We start from the raw sequence: 21,837 nt of genomic DNA, 5'->3' as shown, positions 1-21,837 counted from the left end.
TGACCTGGCTGAAGTCGGACGCTTAACCGACTGCGCCACCCAGGCGCCCCTCAAGTTTTATTTCTAAGAGAAGTACCAGCTGGAGCACCCACCGTGCTTTGGGAACAAAAGTCAAACTTCTTTTGCATTGTCTTTCCAGTCTTTTTCATTATCTGAACTGCTCTGTTGAATCTGCAAAATTAATTTCTGTTCGTGAAAATGTTCTTCCTGAAATATTAAGTCTGTTTCCAGTGAGTAAAAAAAAAACCAAAAAACAAAAAAACTTGTTTTTCAAAAAAATTTTTTTAACGTTTTATTTATTTTTGAGACAGGGAGAGACAGAGCATGAACAGGGGAGGGTCAGAGAGAGGGAGACACAGAATCCGAAACAGGCTCCAGGCTCCGAGCCATCAGCACAGAGCCTGACGCGGGGCTCGAACTCACGGACCGCGAGGTCGTGACCTGAGCCGAAGTCGGCCGCTTAACCGACTGAGCCACCCAGGTGCCCCATCTTTTTTTTTCAAATGAGCCAAAGGAAAGTCAGTGCCTGAGACAGTGAGCTTTTTGGACCCACTATTATACTATAAACCATTTTTTCATAAGCGTATTTAGTCCCTATGAGCGCATCCTGGATTCCACTGCAAATGGCTTGATGACCACGGCAATGTCTTCTGATGAAGACCCAAGGCTTTATTCTAAGTGCCTCCGTAGATTCCGCTCAGCCAGCAGGCTGGATCATGCCTGTAACAGATGTTCTGGCTTCCCGTGGCCGAGGACTTCAGTCCCCTCCCAGGAGATGAGACATTCATCCCTTGGACACCAGAAGCACCTTCCTGATTTCATCAGGCGAGAGGAGCTATTTGTCTGGAGGATGACCCCAATGTCATGGCTGAAGCAAACAAATCAAACGTACATACTTAGTAACTGCACGAACTGTCTATGCACGGTTGAGAAAATTATACTAGGTTTAAAAGAGCACCTGCTTCTCTCGATGAGCCAGAAATTCCTCAAAACTGATTTTGTAAAGGGAAAGATAAAGTAATCTCCGTAAGAAATCTTCATGTTCTGGAGAAGGGAACCAAATCGGAGGAGTGGAGAACAGTGTCTATGATTTTTCAAAAAAAAAAAAAAAAAACTTTTTTTTAAAAAAAAAACATTTTTTTTTTTAATTTTTTTTTTCAACGTTTATTTATTTTTGGGACAGAGAGAGACAGAGCATGAACGGGGGAGGGGCAGAGAGAGAGGGAGACACAGAATCGGAAACAGGCTCCAGGCTCTGAGCCATCAGCCCAGAGCCTGACGCGGGGCTCGAACTCACGGACCGCGAGATCGTGACCTGGCTGAAGTCGGACGCTTCACCGACTGCGCCACCCAGGCGCCCCAAAAAACGCTTTAAAATTAAAGCCTCAAAGTACTAAAACATACGGTCAACATATTTCTTTTGTCTGATCTAAGCAGTGCTCCTCAACATCGAACATGAATGTGAAGCGCCTATGGATGTTGTCACAAGGCAGATCCTGATTCAGAAGGTCTCAGATGGGGCCCCAGATTCTGCATTTCGAACCAGCCCCAAACACTCCAGGTGCTGCTGGCCCGTGGCTCACACTTTGAGCACCAAGATGCACACTCTTCTCAAAACAATGTTTCTCCAAGGACGGTCAGTGGACAATGTGTATGAGAATGTCATCTGTTAAAAAACAGAGTCCCATGTTCACCTGTTTACTAAATCTGGAGTCCGGGGCTGAAGCCCGGGAATCTGCATTTGAACAGACTGCTCACATGAATCTTATCGATGCCGAAGCTTGAGAAGGGACACTGTTTCATGGATAAGCGGTGAACTGGGGATAAGAAAGAAACTTGTATGGGGAAGGCTTTGGCTGTGGTAAGGAGACTCTTGCGTAGGTACCAGGAAGGGAAGGTACCAAGCACTTAAGCAGGTGGGGACATTCACAGACTGGCAGGTGCAAAGCCACTCAGGAGGCTACATCATAGGGAAGGAACTCTAGAAGCATTTCCGATGATAGGATGCTGTTCTAATTGCTTTGCTAAATTAGACTTTAATTCTGAGTATCGAGCACGTGTTCTTCATTTAAAAAATAATGATTTGCGGGGCGCCTGGGTGGCGCAGTCGGTGAAGCGTCCGACTTCAGCCAGGTCACGATCTCGCGGTCCGTGAGTTCGAGCCCCGCGTCGGGCTCTGGGCTGATGGCTCAGAGCCTGGAGCCTGTTTCCGATTCTGTGTCTCCCTCTCTCTCTGCCCCTCCCCCGTTCATGCTCTGTCTCTCTCTGTCCCAAAGGTAAAATAGACGTTGGAAAAAAAAAAAAATAATTAAAAAAACATAATGATTTGGGAAAACGTCGCAGAACTTTTTTTATTTTCTTATCTTTCACCGACTCACATGATAATTTTAGAGGAGTTTTGCATCATTTATGTGGATTCTCAGTCGGTGGTGGGTCCTAGCCTTTAAGCTTTTATGTATTTCCAGGTCTCAGTCCCCGTCTCTTTGATGGAGGAGAAGACAATTTGCAAACGGATGCTAACATTTACCAAGTTCATTACTTCTCAAAAAAAAAAAAAAAAAACCTGTTAAAGATTTTACTTACTTGGTCATGATGACAGCTAATATTTGCAATGCACTTATTATGCCCTTGGAATCGTGACAGGTAAATTTACAATCGCAGTCAATCCTAAACATGAGATATGTGCCATCCACTGATTTTTCCTCCATCATAAATGTTCATTGATTCGTGAAAGATGGGGCTGTTCGTTTGTAAGGTGGTACCAAGTAAAATCATTTGCTGCCTTCACCAGTTTCACCTCCTCCAAGGTGACATGATGATTTTCTGCGAGACAAGCTTAAAAGCCAAGAGATCACATTTGGCTTTTCTTTAAAAAATTTTTTTAATGTTTATTGATTTTTGACAAAGAGAGAGAGAGAGAGAACGCGAGCAGAGGAGGAGCAGAGCGAGAGGGAGACACAGAGTCTGAAGCAGGCCCCAGGCTCCGAGCTGTCGGCACAGAGCCCGAAGCAGGGCTCAAACCCACAGACCGCGAGATCGTGACCTGAGCCGAAGTCGGACGCTCAACCGACTGAGTCACCCAGGCGCCCTGCATTTGGCTTTTCTTAAGCAACATTCACTTTTCTATGTAGTGCAGGGCAGTTTTGCCAAACACACACACTCACTCTGGGCCAGGGCATCTGGGTTTGGTCAAAGTCGTAGGGAACAAGCAAACCTGGCTTTGGCAACCTGGGAGGTTTCTCTGAAAGGAAGGAAGAGAGCGCACCGCAGGGTGATGCACTGGCCAACGACCTGCCAGCAACTCTGGCTCCTCCAGCTCACTTGGGGATGATAATGGCATATATCTCAGATTTAGGGTTAATTGCAATTATAAACTTAATTTGCTTGCACGGTTCCAAGTGCCTAATAAACACCACCCCGACTCACCTCTTGCGCACCGCACTTGTAATCTGTCGGCAAATCCTGTGGATAACCTCTTTGCAATCTCTCCAGACTCCCCTGCCCTTCCCACCACCTCACCTCTCTGACTTGCACGGTCCCTCACCTGGACTACACAGGAGCCACCCAATCACCGTCTGCTGTTTCTTCCTGTGGTCTGTTCGCATTGCAGCATCTAGAATGAGCCTCTTAAAAAGAAACAACAACAACAAAAAAGATCATCTCCCTCTTCTCAAAAAATCCTCTGAAGACTACCCATTTCACTTAAAGTGAAAGGTCCTGTAATGATGTGATCCTGCCTCACCTCTGATCTCACCTCCTCCTACCCTCCCCTCTGTTCTGTGTAGCCTCCTCAAGCTCAGGCTAGCCCCCGGATATTTGCACTTCCCTTGTCTGAAATGCTCTTCCCCTCATATCCACATGGTTCAATTCTTTACCTCCCTCATATTTTTTTTTGAAAACCACCTTCTCAGTGAGGCCATTTTTGACAAGCTTTCTTCCACCCTTAACATATCCATTGCATTTATTTGTCTTGTGTTTATCATCGTAAGACATGCCGCATGATTTGTTCATTTATCTGAACCATTACGTTTCCCCTGACTAGGACAGAAGCTTCATGAAGGCAGATATTTCCTATGTTTTGTTTACTGCTGTATCCCACAATATGTGGTTTCTAGTAGGCCCTCGATACTATAACTGTTGAATGAATGAATTTGTGTTTTTCCTACAATCTTACATTTGTAAATCCATTTTTTTTCTCCTTTCTTGTTTTTTTTTTTTTTTTTTTTTTTGGCTTGAGCTTTTATTTTAGTTTTTTTATGTGTTACCTTCTACTTGTTTGGAAGAGGTAGTATTCTCTACACTCTATTTCTGTTCCTAGAGTAGCTAACATCTCAATTTTAATTTTTAACTTTACTGTGCATAAATTTAACTGGATGTAGTCAGAATCCAATTAAGAATCTAATCACAATCTTAACCCTGCAGAACAATATTGTTTTTACCTTTAAGCGACTCACTTCAAGCTGGCTTCCTGGATCATCTCAGTACTTAATTATTTTTATGAGATGTGAATGTTCAACAAAAAACTAGCTGTTGTCGTTAAAAAAATAAAAAGAAAGGGACAAAAAGGAGGAGACAAAACAAAGAGAAGAGCACCCATCCGTCCAGATGCTCACCTTTGCTGCCTTAGGTTGCAGCCCAATACCCTAACCTTTGTCTTTGACCTTGAACCTTTAATTTCACCTCATCAGGTACAAGTAAAAAGCAAATAAGAATGTCGTATATTTGCTACATATGCATTCCTTGATTTTCTCTTTTTCATTTAACTTTATGTGTAGTCTTTTAAAATGAAAAATGCCTAGGGGCACCTGGGTGGCTCATTGGTTAAACTTTGGCTGACTTCCGTTCAGGTCATGATCTCTCCGTTCATGAGTGAGTTCGAGCCCCTCATAGGCATCAGGCAGTCTGCTGTCAGCACAGAGCCTGCTTCAGAGCCTCTGTTTCCTTCTCTTCCCCTCCCCTGCTTGTGTGCATGCACTCTCTCTCTCTCTCTCTCTCTCAAAAAAAAAATTTTTTTTTTTTAAATGTTTATTTTTGAGACAGAGAGAGACAGAGCATGAACGGGGGAGGGTCAGAGAGAGAGAGGGAGACACAGAATCTGAAACAGACTCCAGGCTCTGAGCTGTCAGCACAGAGCCCAACGCGGGGCTCGAACTCACGGACCGCGAGATCACGACCTGAGCCGAAGCCAGACGCTTAACCGACTGAGCCACCCAGGCACCCCTCTCTCAAAAATATTTTTAAAAATAAATGAAATGAAATGAAAAATGCCTGTCTGAGTCTTTTACTAGAATTCAGTCCATTCCTATTTAACGGACCTACCGGCAACTCCGTGTTATCCTTTCCATCTTTGTGACTTTAATTTATTTCACTTTTTTTTGTCCTTTCTATTCTTCTTTTTATAAGTTATTGCTTTCCCCCTATTTTCTTCTCTTTTCCGAAGTCCTATTCTGTTTTTCTATTGGGCCAAAAAAAAAAAGGTTATCGCCTCTGTCCCGATATTCATAATCCAACCTTTACCTTTTTTTTTTTTTTTTTTAACCGTTGCAATATAACGAACACAGCCAAACAGGGCCAACACCCACCACGTGTGCACACCTGGGCGACAGGGAGCCTGAGAAGCGGAAATAGGAAGTAAAGGGCAAAACTGAATTTTTCCTGTCCCTTCTAAACGTCCTTGTCACCTATTTCTCATTAATTCTTTTCTGTATAAAATTCTTTCATTGATCTGGTTCCACCCCTTATAAAGGTAAGGACTGGAGAGTCATCCAGAAGCCGGATCCTAGGCAAGAGGGCAATGTCCTGGGAGACCGGGGCAGGCGAGACGGGCGCGGGGCAGGCTGGGTAATACAGCTCCGTGAGGCCGATCGCAGAACATGTCTTGCCCCCGCCTCCTCCCTTGGTTACTGGTCCAGCCAGGCTGTGAGAGAGAAAACCGCCCACCGTGTGACTGCAGAATCCCACGGCATCCCAGTCAACTGCTAACCATGAAGTGGATTTTCTTCCACGGTTGTTTTTTTTTCCTTGCATTCACATTCATTCAGAATTTTGACTCATTTACTGTGTGGCTTTGAACTCGTTACATAACTTCTCCGACTCTCACCTTCTCTTCTGAAAACTGGATATATAAATAGCACTAACCTCACAAAGCTGTAAAGAAGGCAAGGCAGGGGCGCCTGGGTGGCGCAGTCGGTTAAGCGTCCGACTTCAGCCAGGTCACGATCTCGCGGTCCCGGAGTTCGAGCCCCGCGTCGGGCTCTGGGCTGATGGCTCAGAGCCTGGAGCCTGTTTCCCGTTCTGTGTCTCCCTCTCTCTCTGCCCCTCCCCGGTTCATGCTCTGTCTCTCTCTGTCCCAAAAATAAATAAACGTTGAAAAGAAGGCAAGGCAGGTACAGCGTTTGGTATAGACACTAACAGAGTAAACACTCGGTAGATGTTAGTTTTTTTCTCCTCCTTTTCTGCTGCTGCTTTTCCTTCTTTTCTCTGCTTCTTCCTCCACCATCATGGTGATATAGCCTTTCTCAGCTTGCTGACCTTGTACCTGATAGACTGGTGAAGACAAAAAGAGATCAGGACCATAAATATCATCTCTGTAAACCACAGGCTCCCAAATTTATTCCTAGTATGTTAAACGCCACAGATTTGCAATGCAAAAGACCAAATGTTTTTGCAGTCACCACCATGTCCACAGGAGCTACGTGGATTCTAGAGGAAATACGAAAGTATTTAAGATAACATCCCCTCCCTTTACTTCTAATAATTGGGCCCCTGCATTATTTCACAGGAACATTCCAGATACCAAGTCATACTCTCAGATTAAGGAATTAAACATTGTGTTATTGGCTCAGACACAGAAAATAAAACATCAGAACCCATGAGCCAGTCCAGAAGCAAGCCCTTGCGCATGTGGGGATTTGGTTAATGAAAACCATGGCATTTCAAATCAGTGATGAAAGAAAGTTCGATAGTGTTGAGAAAACTGGCCACACATATAGCTAAAACAAATAAAAGCCCCTTAACTACCTCACCCTATGCAAAAAAAAGTAGGCTTTGTATGGGTTAGAGTTAAGAACAAAACATGCTCAAAGAAAATGTAAGTGAATCAGGTATTTGAGGCCCCAGACCAAAGTTAGTGCCGCAAAGTTGCGATCATTTCCCGTTAGTCACGTGTCTGCAGGTCATCTGGGCCGCTCTGTGCCTCCGGGCCAGGTGTGGCTGATCTCAGCGGGACTCGCTCGTGAGACTGAGGTCAACTGGCAGGTGGGCTGGGCCTTACCGAGCGGCATGACCTTACCCACGTGTTTACCGGTTGGCTGGATATTGGCAGGGGTGGGGCCAACTAGGCCACGGCCTCCCATCCAGCAGTGGGCCAGCCTGGACATTTCACGTGGCAGAGGTGGGGTGTTAAGAAAGAGCAAATGGCGTACACGGTCACTTCTACCGCATTCCATTGGCCGGCGCGGGTCACGAGTGCGGAAACAGGTCAATTTCTTGACGGCGGCGGTGGGCGAAGCTGCAAAGTTGCATTGCAAAGGGAATGGATACAAGGAGTGAAAACCTATGGCCGTTTTTGCAACCTTCTAGGACATCAACTTATTTTTTATTTTTATGCTTTCAGGACTGATTGCAGAAAAATTTAAAACTTAGGCACAGTGCAAGATCCTATAAAGTTAGAAAAGCAATGTCATATTGAGAAAAATGTGAGTTACGAGCAGTGTTTATAGCAGAAAAACTCCAAGTCTCTCTCTCTGTCACAGACAGACAGACACACACACACACACACACACACACACACACACACACACACACACAATAGTAGGCTTTAAAAAAAGAAACAAAATAAATAGTAAGCAATGTTGTTAATAGAGGAAACGGATTGATAATGTTAGAAGTTTTTGATCAGTGTTAAAAGAGACTAGCATTGTAGGAAATGCCTTCGCTTATTGTTTGGATTTTCCTTTAATTTGGTTGGATGTTTTGTCTTGTTTCCCGAGGGAGCAATACCCTAGGCTAGGACTGTGTGGAATGCACCTCCCAGCAGACAGCCGGCTTGCAAGGGCACTGGGGGACACAGAGCTTGTGGGTCTGTCTGCAAGAGGCGGGCCGGCCAGATGCGGTGGTGTGGCCTCCAGGCTCCTTACCTGCTGTGTAAGTCTGAGCCCCTCCAGAACACAAATGGATTTGTCTGGCATATGAATTTTATTATATTTATTTATATGAGCTAATCTACTAAAGTTTTACTTAAGTTCCTATAATTCGTAAAAATTAGAAGGCACTTAGTTTGAGGGGGAAAGGAATCTGTTTGCTCGAACTACACCCACAAAGAGGGAGTGGGAACAGACCTACAGTTCCCTGGGGATAGAAAGAAGCAAGTAAGGTAACCACTCTCCCCTCCCCCTCCCCCCCCAAAAGCCTAGTTTGAAAAGAAGAGATCATTTTTGTGAGATGATGTCTTTTTGTAGGACAAAAAGAGACAAGAGAAAGAAAAGGGGAGGGGAGGGCAGGAGGAGAGAAGAAAGGAAGAAAGGAGGAAGGAAGAAAGGAAGGAAAAGAAGGAAGGAAGGGAGGAAATGGGACCCCACTTCAGGAAAGAAAATACATATCACTCATCATATGTGCTAAATAATGAAACTCAACCAGGTACATTTGAAGACCTAATTGGCTTAACCAAGCCATTCCTGAATCAGGCAGCGCCCCACCTAGCAAGTGGAGGGAAGTCCTGAGAAATGGTAGAAAATGGAAGGTTTTTAGAGACAGACGGTGAGGAACGATTGTTCCAGACCAGGCAGTTTGCTAGGAAGGAAGGCAAGGTGTCTTCTCACACAGATTCCCTGATCTTTCTTTGGGAGATGGAGAGGACCCAGTGCCCCCAGTTGCCACTGATGGAAAGAAAATTTTTCCTGATTGACTGGTTGAGGCCACGTTTCTTGGGCAAGATGGAAACTGCGGTCAGAAGGGGTTTTAAGCCCCTGGGGTTTGGGAACTTGGTCTAAGTGACACCATTTGGGGCCTGGGGTTTTCTCTACTTTAACATATGTTAAATTCCTGGTGCATTGCTATGTAAATGCTTGTCTGGATTCTGAGTCTTAAAGTATGTGTATTTACATTTTGTTTAAAGTGTAACTGGCTGGGAGTATGGTTTCCATACCTCCTCACCGTCAAGCACATCGTCTGTAATGATTACATTTTTAAATCATGTTTTCTCTTTCCCCCCACTAGTGAAAACCCAAGCAAACAGTTAAGTGATTTTTTAAAGTGTGATCATGTAGGAACTTGTATCCATTTCCAGACATGACCCAGTATTTTAAAACGACTCCAGGCGTAATACCTATCAAATAGGGCGCTGGTTTGCTTTCAGTTAGAATAATAACAATACATGTAAATTCTACAGTCTTTACTTGGTGTGAAAACTACAGAAGACTAACGAAAACACGCCGGCATTCTTTACATTTTCCGAGGGCGTGAGGTTTCATCTTGACACAAGCATGAACTTCTCCCCGAATGAAAGCACTCGTGATTGCCCCAAATCACACACATCAACTCAGGCTCCCTGGATTACTTACCGAACAGGTACTTGTTACTGTTCAGTGTTGTAGATTAGCTGTCGGCTTACTGCTTTTAATGACTCCCCAGGGGTGGAGTTGGGCTACTTTTGTTCTGTGCTAAATCCATATTTTCTGAATACTTCTTCTGAGTGCTCTTTTAGGACTGAACTCTGGAAGGGACAGAAGCTGGAGTTTTGGAAAGAAAGAGAAGTGGCATTGGAACTATTACGTCCTGTTGATTTGTGATTTACAAAAAGGGGGGGGGGAAGGTGCACCCCTTATTCTTCAGGAGTTGAGAAATGTCATCAAGCATCAGAACAGGGGCCACACATCAGACCGGAACAGGTTCTCACACCATGCTGCCTGAGTCTTCTTCCAGAGAATGTTCCTGCAAAGAGCGTCCTCAGCCTCAGCCAGTCTGATGAACTCAGCTGCTTGAGAAGTTGTGAAGGATGGGGTCAGAATCCTTACAGAAGTTTCTCGTTGAGAGGGGCTTCCAAAGCCCCCGCAGCCACGAACTTCCCCTTAGAGGTCTGATCCCTTTAATGAGGCCGTACCACCGTCAGGTAGATTTTCTCCCTTGGCTTTGTTGAAACTGCTCACCTCCGGCATGCACCACGGAGCTAATGTGCTGCACCTTCTATCGCCTGTCTGTCCTTTGGCAGCCCGGGCACATGCGGAAAGAGCCATCCACAGCACCTGCCGCCCCAAGAACCCCTCCGATTGAGGAAGCCAGGAACCTGGGTGGTGCAAGTGGTTTATCCTATTTGCAGCCAAATGTTAACACCTGATAAAGCCAAAAGGTGACTATCGTGCCTTTTGTTTGGGGAATACTTACCGAGTAAGTTCATTCCAGCAGAAACCTGAGCAAAGGTGACTCTTGGATCCTTCTGCAGTCTGTCCTCTGGCAAAAGTTTCCCACTTCCCAGAGCTCCTTTGCGGAAAGGATCGATCAGCACCTCGGTCAGTCTGAAGGCAGATTTTTCTCAAGGATGGCGGCACTTTCTGGAGTTTTCGTGGGTACAGCCAGTGACTGCTTAACCTGGATTCACAAACTACGTCTTCTTGGTCCCCAACCATGGGGGATCACCTGGGCTCCTGAGCTGGCTAGAATCACACCCCAGACAGGAGAAGGAGGTTTCCCAGCCAAGTCTAGCCGGCGCTCAAGGCCATGTTAGCTTTTCACACAGCGAGCTGGGAAGAGCTGGGAAAGCCTGAAGCTTTGTTTTTAGACGTAAGCTCAGGACTTTCTGGGGAGGTACCACAGAAAGACAAGGCCCCGCCCATCAAAGAGTCAATAAATAACTTTTTTTTTTTAATTTTTTTTTTCAACGTTTTTATTTATTTTTTGACAGAGAGAGACAGAGCATGAACGGGGGAGGGGCAGAGAGAGAGGGAGACACAGAATTGGAAACAGGCTCCAGGCTCCGAGCCACCAGCCCAGAGCCTGACACAGGGCTCGAACTCATGGAGCGCGAGATCGTGACCTGGCTGAAGTCGGACGCTTAACCGACTGCGCCACCCAGGCGCCCCAATAAATAACTTTTAAAATTAACTTTGTGGGCTGTCTTCCAGCTTCCAACGCTTTTACAGACTACCGCCTCTCGACTACCCAGTACAATGACTAAATAAAGGCAAATATCTTTCTCCTTGAGATCCTTTTCTGGGATCATAACAGTTCCTCATCCTTGAGAAGCTTAGTTAGAGTGAAGATAACTCAGAGGGGGAGCTATCCTCTCTTACAGGCTAAGAGCAACCCCTGGCTCCCTTGGAGGTGGTGCGACCTCCTGGGAGGGAGGTAAGTGTCTTCTGATGGTTATTGCCATCAGAGGAACATAGCTCAAAAGTTCTTTTTCTGTCCAGCAGCCAGTGATTGTAAAATTTTGAAAATGCTCAAATGTTCTTGGTACCTACATATCTTGATGGCATGCCCTCCAAAGCTAGGTGCGGAACACCGTGTCAGCGTGCCAACGTTAGCTAAGAAGGGGAGGGAATATAAACGGTAACAAGTATTGACCCATTTTTTAAGGTCATGTTCGAATAAAACAAGAATTAATGAAAACGTAAGACAGTTCAATAATATTGTACATCGATTGCCTGTTGAGGTACTAACATTTTGGGTACGGAATGAAATAAAATATGTTATCAAAAGGAATTCCTCCTATTTTTTTAATGTGGCTAGTAGAAACTTTAATTACGTATAGGCTCTCACATGCGGAAGAATATTAATAGGTTATCTCACGCCCCTAGATTTACTTAGCCCTCAAACCAGGCTCACGGCATCACCCTCTTTTAAAGTAGAAATCAGGAATCGGAAATCGGAGAAAGAGAAAGAGTTGATGAACGAGCCGCTTTTTCTTCAGAACTTGAATTTATGTTAATGGCGTCAGACTCAATAGTGTAGCTTTCAACCGACAGAGCGATTCGTGTCTGCGAGAAATCGAGACACCTGCTAATGTCTTACGAGGTCTGCAGGCTTCATGTACCCGCGAAAACCTGTGGTACCCCCATCATTCACAGGCACGGAATGTCATCTGTGGAAGGACTTATTCTCTGCTTTTAATGTTGGCATCATGGAAAAGGTAGGGAGGTATCAGTCACCGCTAATGACAAAGATCAGGGAGGTTCGTCTGAACACAGGGATTTTCCCTAAGAATTCTTCGTTCCTATACGTATGTAAATATTTATGAAGCTTTTTTCTTTTGAATGTAGCTTTTGGTTTATTGTAAAAATAATATAACGTTGGGGTCCCTGGGTGGCTCAGTCAGTTGAGTGTCCAACTTCGGCTCAGGTCACGATCTCACGGTTCGTAGGTTCGAGCCCGTGTCGGGCTCTGTGCTGACAGCTCAGAGCCCGGAGCCTGCTTTGGATTCTGCGTCTCCCTCTCTCTCAAAAATAAATAAAACATGAAAACAAATAAAAATAATAATATGAGGTTGCCCCAACTTTTTATAAAATACTAGAAGTGATATTTTAAAAAAGATCTTCTAAAAGTCCACCACTCGGAGGTAGTCTCTGTTAATAGGAATATCTTTTTCTAGGTTATTTTCTTTGCAGATTGTAATAATTAGATATAGAATTCTATTTTTTAACGAAAATACTATCATATTAGACATCTGTTTTATATCTTGTCCTTCTGCTCAAAAATATATTGTGGAGATCTTCGCGTGACATTTAATTTATATTTTATATCATCACTTTAATAGTTGTATGCTATTTCACAAACAGATGCCACTTGCTTATTTCAAGTCTCTTGTAAATTAACATTTGGACAAATTGCATTTTTTCCTGTTATAAACAATTCTGGGATGAATTCTGTCACACTGGTGTTTTCATTGGTATTTATTCTCTCAAGTAAAATAACTGTGAAATTTTACTGTTTTAAGACTTAGGATACAATTGCTTTCCAGAAAGTTTTCCACCATCTGTACTTACAGCAGCAGTAAATGCTTATGTTTGTTTTCCAACACTTTTACTGGAATTAGATATCTTATTATTTTTTTATTTTAAGTAGGCTCCCTACCCAATGTGGGGCTCAAACTCACGACCCTGAGATCAAGGGTTGCATGTTCTATCGACTAAGCCAGTCAGGTGCCCTAGATATCTAGTATTTTTGATCTAGATGCCTGTCTGCTGTGCTTTAACATATTAACCGAATCGTGCAAAATTGCTGCTGCTCAACATTTGTTGACTATAAATGATCATTTCATATGGATAAACCTTCTTTGTTAACATAAAGAAAGTAACTCCCTAATGGCCACCAACTCAATTCTCTCCACTCAACTATAAAATCCTGACCTCACTTTGTTGCCAGGATGATGTTCTTAAAAATAGATAAAGCTAGCCATGCCATTCTCTAATAAAAACCCCTCACTGTCAGGGCGCCTGGGTGGCTCAGTTGATTAAGCATCTGACTTCGGCTCAGGTCATGATCACACGGCCAGTGGGTTCAAGCCCTGCATCAGGCTCTGTGCTGACAGCTCAGAGCCTGGAGGCTGCCCCGGATTCTGTATCTCCTCTCTCTGCCCCTTCCCTGCTCATGCTTTCTCTCTCTCTCTCTCTCTCTCTCTCTCAAAACTAAACAAACATTAAAAAAAATTATGATGCCTGGATGGCTCAGTCGGTTAAGCGTCTGACTTCAGCTCAAGTCACCATCTCACAGTTCATGAGTTTGAGCCCCATGTCGGGCTCTGCACTGACAGCTCAGAGCCTCCTGGAGCCTGCTTCTGGTTCTGTATCTCCCACTCTCTCTGCCCCTCCCCTACTCGCACTCTGTCTCTCTCTCTCTCTGTCTCTTGAAAATAAATAGATGTTAAAAAAACAAACAAAAAAAATGGCCATGTATACCTGTACATATGCCTGTTCCTCTCTCTGTGTGAGCTGGCTGGGTGACATCTAAGAAACCTGTGCATGACGATGAAAGGCTTCTCTCCGGACTGTCAGCAATTAACAAACACTTGTGTGCACAGAGGAGAGGGAACATGCCTTCTCTCACCTGAAGGAGACACAAGAAAAGTACGTGTAAATATTAGTTGAGAAGTTGGCCAAATCTGCAAGAAAAGTCCTTTAAGGAATGTCACTCTTATTCAACCTTTGTCATTAACTTTACATCTTGAGAGCCACAGTTGTTTCTGTTGGTTTAAAAGAACTCCACCCTAATTTATGAGATATGAAGCCGGGCTGGGTATCCGAGAATGGAAAGATTTCTCATCAGAGACACAACAGGAATTCTCCATCACCTTTCCCCGCTCTGGGGTTTTGGCTATTCTTAACTTCTCCGCACCTCCTCACTTGCAAATTCAGAGCAATGATGCCTACTCTTGTGGGTGGGTCTGGGCAGGGTGGACCCACTGTCATCTGGGAGTGGGGGTTGCAAGTGACCCTGTGTTTGGGGATGGAGGTGAAGAATCCTCCCTCCCTTAGTCACGAGAGTGTTAGGCAAGAGTCCGCTCTGTCCTTGGGGAAGACCTGAAGCAGCGAACCCCACGTGCAGGTGTTCCACACAGCGGAGCGCTGACATGTGGGCGGAGCTAAAGTTCTGCAAGGATCAGGCGGGTCGTAGGTATCCCTCCCCCTCCGAATGGAATCAAGGAGGGGCGGAGACTCAGGACAGGGACAAGCCACTGTAGTTGGAGAGTCCTTTGTAGAGAAAGACAGCCAGTAGGAGGCTCGTGGGCCTTGGTGGCAATACCTGATTTTGACTTGTTCTCCTTTCTTACCAGTTCTACTCAACTACCATCGACAACGGAAATAATAAAGACTAACACTGCCGAAGTGCTGCTCTGAGCACTTTACATAAGCCAGGCGGTGCAAGGCTCACAACTCTAAGGGGAAAGGACTCTTATCATGCCCACTTTTCAGATGACAAAGCTGAGGCACAGAGAGATTAAGTAACTTGCTGAAGATCACTCAGATAAAATGGGTCTTTCCTGCATTATAATCCCCATATATGTTAGAGCCGAGCTTTCATGAAACTTTTATTGAACAGTTGAGTCGATTGCCAGCTGCCTTTCAGGGAACTGTGGTAAGAGCTACGTCTATGCTTTGTGTAGATCAGTGGAGGGCAAAGAATAAGAGTAATAAAGGAGCTGATGAAACAGAGAGAGTCAAGTATAGAATATGGAATATTCTTTCAAGAAACTTGGCCAAAAAGGAAATGGGAGAGATGGGGATGTGTGTGGGGACTCGAGGTCCTCAGTTTCCTCATCCCTGAATTAGGGCTAATAAATAAGACATAGTCTGAGAGTCCTTGTGAGAGCCCAGGCCACCCGTGCTGGGCAGGGACAGAGTCCTGACACAGGGTCATCACCTCATAGAAGGCAGCCTCCCTCTCCTTTATTGAAAGTTCTGCTTTGCTATTAGATTTCTGTTCTAGCGTCAGCCCTTCCCTGTGAAATCGTCTTTATTCCCTGAGTTCGAGCCGGTCCTTCTCCTGGATGAATTTCCCTAGTGATCCCTGCCGGTCCCCCTGCAAACTCAGTGCTTACAGGCCTCCGTGGGACAGCTCTTTCTCGATGGCTTTTGCCCCTAGTAGATTACAGACCTACGGAGAGACAGAATAACAGCTCAACTGTTTGTATTTCCACTAAATGATTAATAAATACTTGTTGGGGCACCTGGGTAGCTCAGCTGGTTAAGCGTCCGACTTCAGCTTAGGTCATGAGCTCGTGAGTTCGAGTCCCACATCGGGCTCTGCACTGGTGGTACAGAGGGTGCTTGGGATTCTGTCTCCCTTTCTCTTTCTGCCCCTCCCCCACTTGTTCTCTCTCTCTCTCTCTCTCTCTCTCTCTCTCTAAAATAAATAAGTAAACTTAAAAAAAAATTTGTTGAAGTTTTTCTACTTCCCCTCTCAACATTTTTCAAATCATGAAAATTACATTCTAAAGCCTTATAATGGATTAAGGGGGGAAAAAAAAACTTTTAAAGTTGCTGACAAAAATCATGGGGCCCAATTCTCTAAACACAAAACCTAAGGACATCAAGAGAAAGATTGTAAGGTCGCACCCACAAATTGTAGCTTTGGGTAATTCTGAGATCAAAAGATTTCACGTGACCGTCAAGTCATTTATAACCGTAACTGACAGTAAAAATACGTTCTAAAATCAGTGCGTTACAATTCAACACATATGTTTTATTTTAAGCCAGTGGTTTAATTGGTATTTCAGTATACCTTAAGCCATATGGAACTGTCCATTCATTTCAGGCGAAAGAGACATCGTAGAATTTTACTCTGTTTTACTAGAATGTGCAAGAATGCCCTGAAAGACAAAAATCAGATCTTCATTAAAATCTTACCAGCCAGTATGCAGTTGTGCAAGGAAGCATCTTTCCCCCATATACACACAAAAAGCCACAAAAAGGAAGGAACTGCTGATACAACATGGACGAATCTCAAAAACAGCGCATTGAACAAAGGGAGCCAGACACAAGAGTAAACACTGCATGATTGCATTCATGTGAAGTTCTAGAAAGGGCAAAACTAATCTACAGCGACAGAGAGCACTGGCTGTCTGGGGGCTGGGGAACGATTGCAAAGGGGCAAATGGAACATTTTGGGATGATAGATGTGATCTCTAACTCCCCAGGAGTGTAGGTGACCTGGGTACATGCATTTGTCAAAATTGTTACAATAAAAGTACATTAAAAAAATTTTTGTTTAATGTTTATTTATTACTGAGAGACAGAGAGAGACAGAGCATGAGCAGGGGAGAGGCAGAGAGAGGAGGAGATGCAGAATCCAAGGCAGGCTCCAGGCTCCGAGCTGTCAGCACAGAGCCCGACACGGGGCTCCAACCCACGAGCCGCGAAACCATGACCTGAGCCAAAGTCAGACGTTTAACTGATTGAGCCACCCGGGCGCCCCAATAAAGGTGTTTTTAAAATAAAATTTTTAATAATTTGAATATAAGTCATGTCAATCTGACTAATTCTCTATGTACCAGGACCCTCTGAGAGCTGGTATACTGAGCGATGCTTGTGGGTAGCGGAGGAGGCTTCCAATGAATTAATCAAGAGCTTCTAAAACGTTTGTTTTAACTGACAGTAACAACAGCAAAATCGAAGGTTTTATTCTGAAACCGAAGTTCTCCCTTCTCTTCCAAGTAGATCCAAAGAGGTGGAGGAAGCAACCGGCCAAGGGTAGATGAGTGCTTTCCCCTAACAAGGTCACACACACGGGTCCTTCCTCACCCATAGCGTGGGTGGATTAAGCACAGGCTGGATGGAAAGCTTCTGAGGGCACTTTGGGAGCAAAATGGCGATGGAGGACCCACAAGGTCAAGAACTAGGAGCAATCCCCCAAGCATTCTATAACACACAAAACACATTTAGAGAGGTTGACCTAACCAGTAATTGATCACAGCTGAAAATTACAAGGCTAGCTCATGACATCTTCCACGGGTAGCCCTGAAAATCTTCCCATACGTGGGTCTTCTGGCTTAAATACAATAATTAGAAACTTTATCAAATTTTGACCCAAGTTGGTTTACAAAAAAAAAAAATTTATTTTCTGTTTTCCACTTTAAAAAATCATATCTCATTGGTGGAAAATGTCTACAGTCCTGTGTCTGGAAGGAATCCCTCTGGCCCGCAAGGCTTTTGCCCAGACACCACCAGGAGTTGCCACGCAGTTGGTGTGGACCAGGTTGGATAAGACTTTGGAGGGATAACCTGGCAAGTCTTAATTAAGGAAACAGAATCATCAGACACGTAATCTAGCATTTTATAAAATGTCGTTTTCTGTGCTCCCCAACGGGGCTTATTTTTCTTTCACTAGTTTTGTCTCCAAACTAGAGGGCAAGCATCCTAGTTTGTGTCTCCCAGAATACTTACCATCCTCAAACTTGGCCCCTGGCCTCATAGTGCTCTGTTTTTAACAAACATTATATTCGTGGCCTCACCTCAAGGCTCCCACCTTCTTACGTTGATTTCTAACATCCCGAGAACACGCTTCTCCTTGACTAACCCATCCCTAGGATTCCACATTTCTGCAGAGTCCCCCAAGGGGCACTCCACCTCTGTTCCCGACCCCCAGTCAGATGGCGTGAGGCCCATGTCTTCTCCTTGATGTTGCTAATGTTCCCTGTAAGCATGCTTCTCCAGAGATCTTGCTTTGGTAGACAGCACAAACAAAGGTGGGTTACATGTGACCCCGTGTGAATTATGTGTAGCCACAAACACCAGAGGGGGTCCCGGAATATGAACACACAGATTTAATTTTTAAAAAGGGATATTACCTGAGTATAATGAGTACCTGTGACTATAGCTGGCATCCGTATCCAGATGCATTTGCTGCCTCTTCACACCATAGCGGTGCCCGCTGTGAACTGAATCACACCAGCCAGTTACATTCCTGCTTCCCTGGGGTCATAGAAGATCTGGGTTTAGAATAGCTCTCACGTCTAGGCAGAGATGCTGCTCCTGGAGTGGTTTTTGTTTGCTTGTTTGTTTTTTGTGGTTTTGGTTTTTTTTGTTTGTTTTTCTTTTTCCAGAAAGGAACCTTCTCTCTCCTACATTGAGGAACCTTCTCAGTGTATTCAGAAATTGATTCTGATTCCCAATTCTATACTGGAAGTCTCATCTACTAAGGAGATATAGTCATTTTCTCTCCCCAACCCCTCATTTGCACTAATTTCAAAGATTTGGGGAGTTGATATCCATCCCGAGAGAAGTCATCTTCACTCTTGAAAAACAATTAAGATATTTTCTTTCTATAAAAATTGGAGATAATTGGGGCGCCTAGGTGGCTCAGTCAGTTGAGTACCCGACTGTTGATATCAGCTAAGGTTGTGATCTCACAGTCGTGAGATCGAGCCTTCCATTGGGCTCTGTGCTGACACCGTGAAGCCTGCTTGGGATTCCCTCTCTCTCTCTCTCTCTCTCTCTCTCTCTCTGCCCCTCACCCTCTCACACACTCTCTCTCTCTCTTAAATAAACTTTTAAAAATGAATCAATAAATAGAGATCAACAAATATTCTTTCTACTCTATTAAGAACTACATATTTAATAGGCACTATATAATATATATGTTATTATTATGTATATCATATGTATATTATATGTAATATTATGATATACATATATAAAATAAAACCTTGAAATCGCTGCCATTCCAGAACAGAAGAGACAAGTTAGGGTCTTCTGACTCCCAAATACAGTTGGGAGGCAGGAATAAAATGGGAAAAAAAAATCTCAAAAAGAGCAGGACTGTTTCCTTATAGCATGTGACAAGGGGCAAGTGCTTAAAAGAGAAATATGCAGAAGAAATTAGCCACAAGGACACAGAGCTTTGCCAAATAATTTAAAACTGTGACTTCAACTGAGATGTCACATCATTTTACCATTATCTGGGGTCACAGACATAAACCAAGAAAGAAAAGTCCTAGCAGCAGTTGTAACCTCGCAATTCCTCAAGCTGAGGACATCTAACGAATGTTTTGTGGGGTTTCTAGGAGCCAGTCTGGCTGCCTTTCATCGGTTCACCTTACATGCAATTTACTGGCAACCAGACAGCAGGGGAGAGCTGTACAATTGTTCACCAGAGCAGAAAAGAGAAAATATTTCTCTCTTCATGTGAGATGACCAAAGCATGTGATCATTCCGAAAGAAAAAGGAGCTTTAGTTGTTTCTCTTTCCTGTCCTATGAAGGAAGCATGAGTATGGGGAAGCCAGATGAGTGCAGAGCCAAAGAATTTACAATTATTTCAAACATGTTTTCTGTCCATATTCAAATAAAGGTGTGTCTTAGGTTCTAAGAGTTCACATTTCCATTCTGTGTCTATATGGCCACAGAGATTTGTCTCATCCAATCAGAGCTTGGTGTCTGACAAAGGCTATAAGTTACACCTTGTAGGAAGACACGGTTATCATCTCTCAAATGTTAGGATTATAAACTGCGTACCCATTTTCCTTAATAATCTAATATGGCCCTGAAATTCTCCATACACCCTTTCGGCCAGCCGCCACATCCATATCATAAAGAAGAACTGAAGTTTATGACCTTACTCCTGACCTGTCTTCCATCCAAATGATCCCAAGCTCCTCCCATCTTCCATTCCTGGTTGTGCTTTCTTACACAGCCATTCTGTCTTTCCCTCCTGTCTTTATCCTTCTAATTTGATGCTCTGTACAGTTTTCCTACCCCGTGCCTTGTCTCCTTTCAACCGAGGCTCTGGTTCTCCGTCTTGGCTGCCCTCCCTCAAGAAGTGCCCCTTCCAAACTGTCTTTGCGTGAGACCTCTCTGTTCCAGGTTTACCATTGCCCTTTCTGCAGAAATAAGTCAAAACAAGTTGTAAAAATATATTTATATGTTCATTCTGATCTTTTCTGGAAGTAAATTTATTTGTTGTAGAATTTCAAGTGTGTAGAAAATTAAGTAGACTAGAACAATCATGGTTTTCCCGCTTTCTTCCTAGTAATGTTTACCATTTGGCTTTTTGTTTCTTCTAGTTCCAGCAGATGAGACAGGGTCATTTCCCTGTATGGATTAACTTGGGCACATCCCCATGCAAACTCAACACTATTCTACTGGCCACTCTCTGAGTCTCCAGTGATTTTCTGGTTTACTATCCTCAGACTAACATGTGACTATATAAACATGATTAGTACCATTTGCACATTTTGAAAATTTATTGTGCATCTTCTCTTTTCTTTCTAATAAATGTGTGAAAATTTCTAAGGTTCTGAAATATCACTTCAATTTTTATTTTTTTTTAAGTTTATTTTTATTTATTTTTGAGAGAGAGAGAGAGAGCAAGAGGAGGGAGGGGAAGAGAGAGAGGGAGACAGAATCCCAAGCTGCGATGTTGGGCTTGAATTCACCAACCATGAGATCATGACTTGAGCTGAAGTCGAGAGTTGGATGCTTAACCGACTAAGCCACCCAGGCACCCCTTATTTTAATTTTTAAAATCTATCCTGTGCTTGGGAAGGGCTCCAGGCCTTTGGTCAGTCAATCAACTAGAGTTTATTGAGAATGAGCGTTAATGTGCAGGGGATTGTGGAGATCAGGAGAATATTTATGTCTGACCAGCTTGTCGAGACTGGAAGCTTGAGTCATAGCTTTTGGCTCACAGGGTGCCCCTGAGTGCCTGCCTAGGGATATAAATAACAGTGATGGTTCAGCAGTTCTCCACAAAGCACAGTGTTCCTATAAAATTGAAGTTGCAGAATTTTGTCAATAAGTCAACAATTTCATTCCACCCCTTCCTAATGGTTTAACTTCACCTCATCTCTTAATAGGTCTACTATATCCTGTTTATCCATTTACCCATTTCAAAAGATAATTTGGGAGTTAGAATTTCCCTCTAGCTTTTTCTCCAAGAGTAATTCTGGAGAAGAACACATTCCTCCTTGCCTGAAAAAAAAAAAAATCAAAAAATGAGCCATTAGTGCCAGCATTGAGTAGCTTCTATTCTTTGAGCAGCCTCTTAGTATTATATTTGGATTCCCCTCAAAGGATCTCGTCCTTTGCTTGGGAAGGCAGCCTTATTTCTGGTTGTTCCTGACCTGGAACATATTCAGAAGTTCTTTTAGACTATCTAAGGTTAATTCTTCCCCTGTGCTTCAGATGTATCCCATGACCCCTTGCTTTCTTAGGGACCTAATAATGCATTATACCCTTCACCCTCTTTTTCACTTCACAATGTGGAGGCTCCAGGGGGAGATCTGGGAAGAGTTGTGGGATAGTCCTTCAGAAGGTGATATTTTATGAGACTGGCGCCTTGTCTGCAGACAAGTCGTGCAGGGGACCTTGAGAGGGATCCTTGTACAGATTTTAGTATTTCTCCTTTCTGAA

The 21,837-nt window shown here is 43.8% G+C and overlaps 1 long non-coding RNA gene across 2 annotated transcripts; it reads right to left on the bottom strand.

Moving 5' to 3' along the window:
- Nucleotides 1–418: 418 nt before the first annotated feature.
- LOC121013319 (uncharacterized) lies at nucleotides 419–3,627 on the bottom strand. Of its 2 annotated transcripts, XR_005782635.1 has the most exons (5): nucleotides 3,545–3,627; nucleotides 3,165–3,241; nucleotides 2,379–2,538; nucleotides 959–1,084; nucleotides 419–868 (listed from the first exon to the last, which is right to left on the bottom strand). It is a non-coding gene; the product is annotated as an uncharacterized LOC121013319 (long non-coding RNA). The 2 variants fall into 2 exon arrangements; XR_005782633.1 differs by lacking the exon at nucleotides 3,165–3,241.
- Between the last annotated feature and the right edge of the window lie 18,210 nt (nucleotides 3,628–21,837).

Source organism: Herpailurus yagouaroundi, unplaced genomic scaffold, assembly GCF_014898765.1.
Source record: "Herpailurus yagouaroundi ecotype Mexico unplaced genomic scaffold, PumYag 198, whole genome shotgun sequence".
Classification (NCBI taxonomy): domain Eukaryota; kingdom Metazoa; phylum Chordata; class Mammalia; order Carnivora; family Felidae; genus Herpailurus; species Herpailurus yagouaroundi.
The sequence above is the reverse complement of the archived record's forward strand: the minus strand, read 5'-3'. Positions and strand labels throughout refer to the sequence as shown.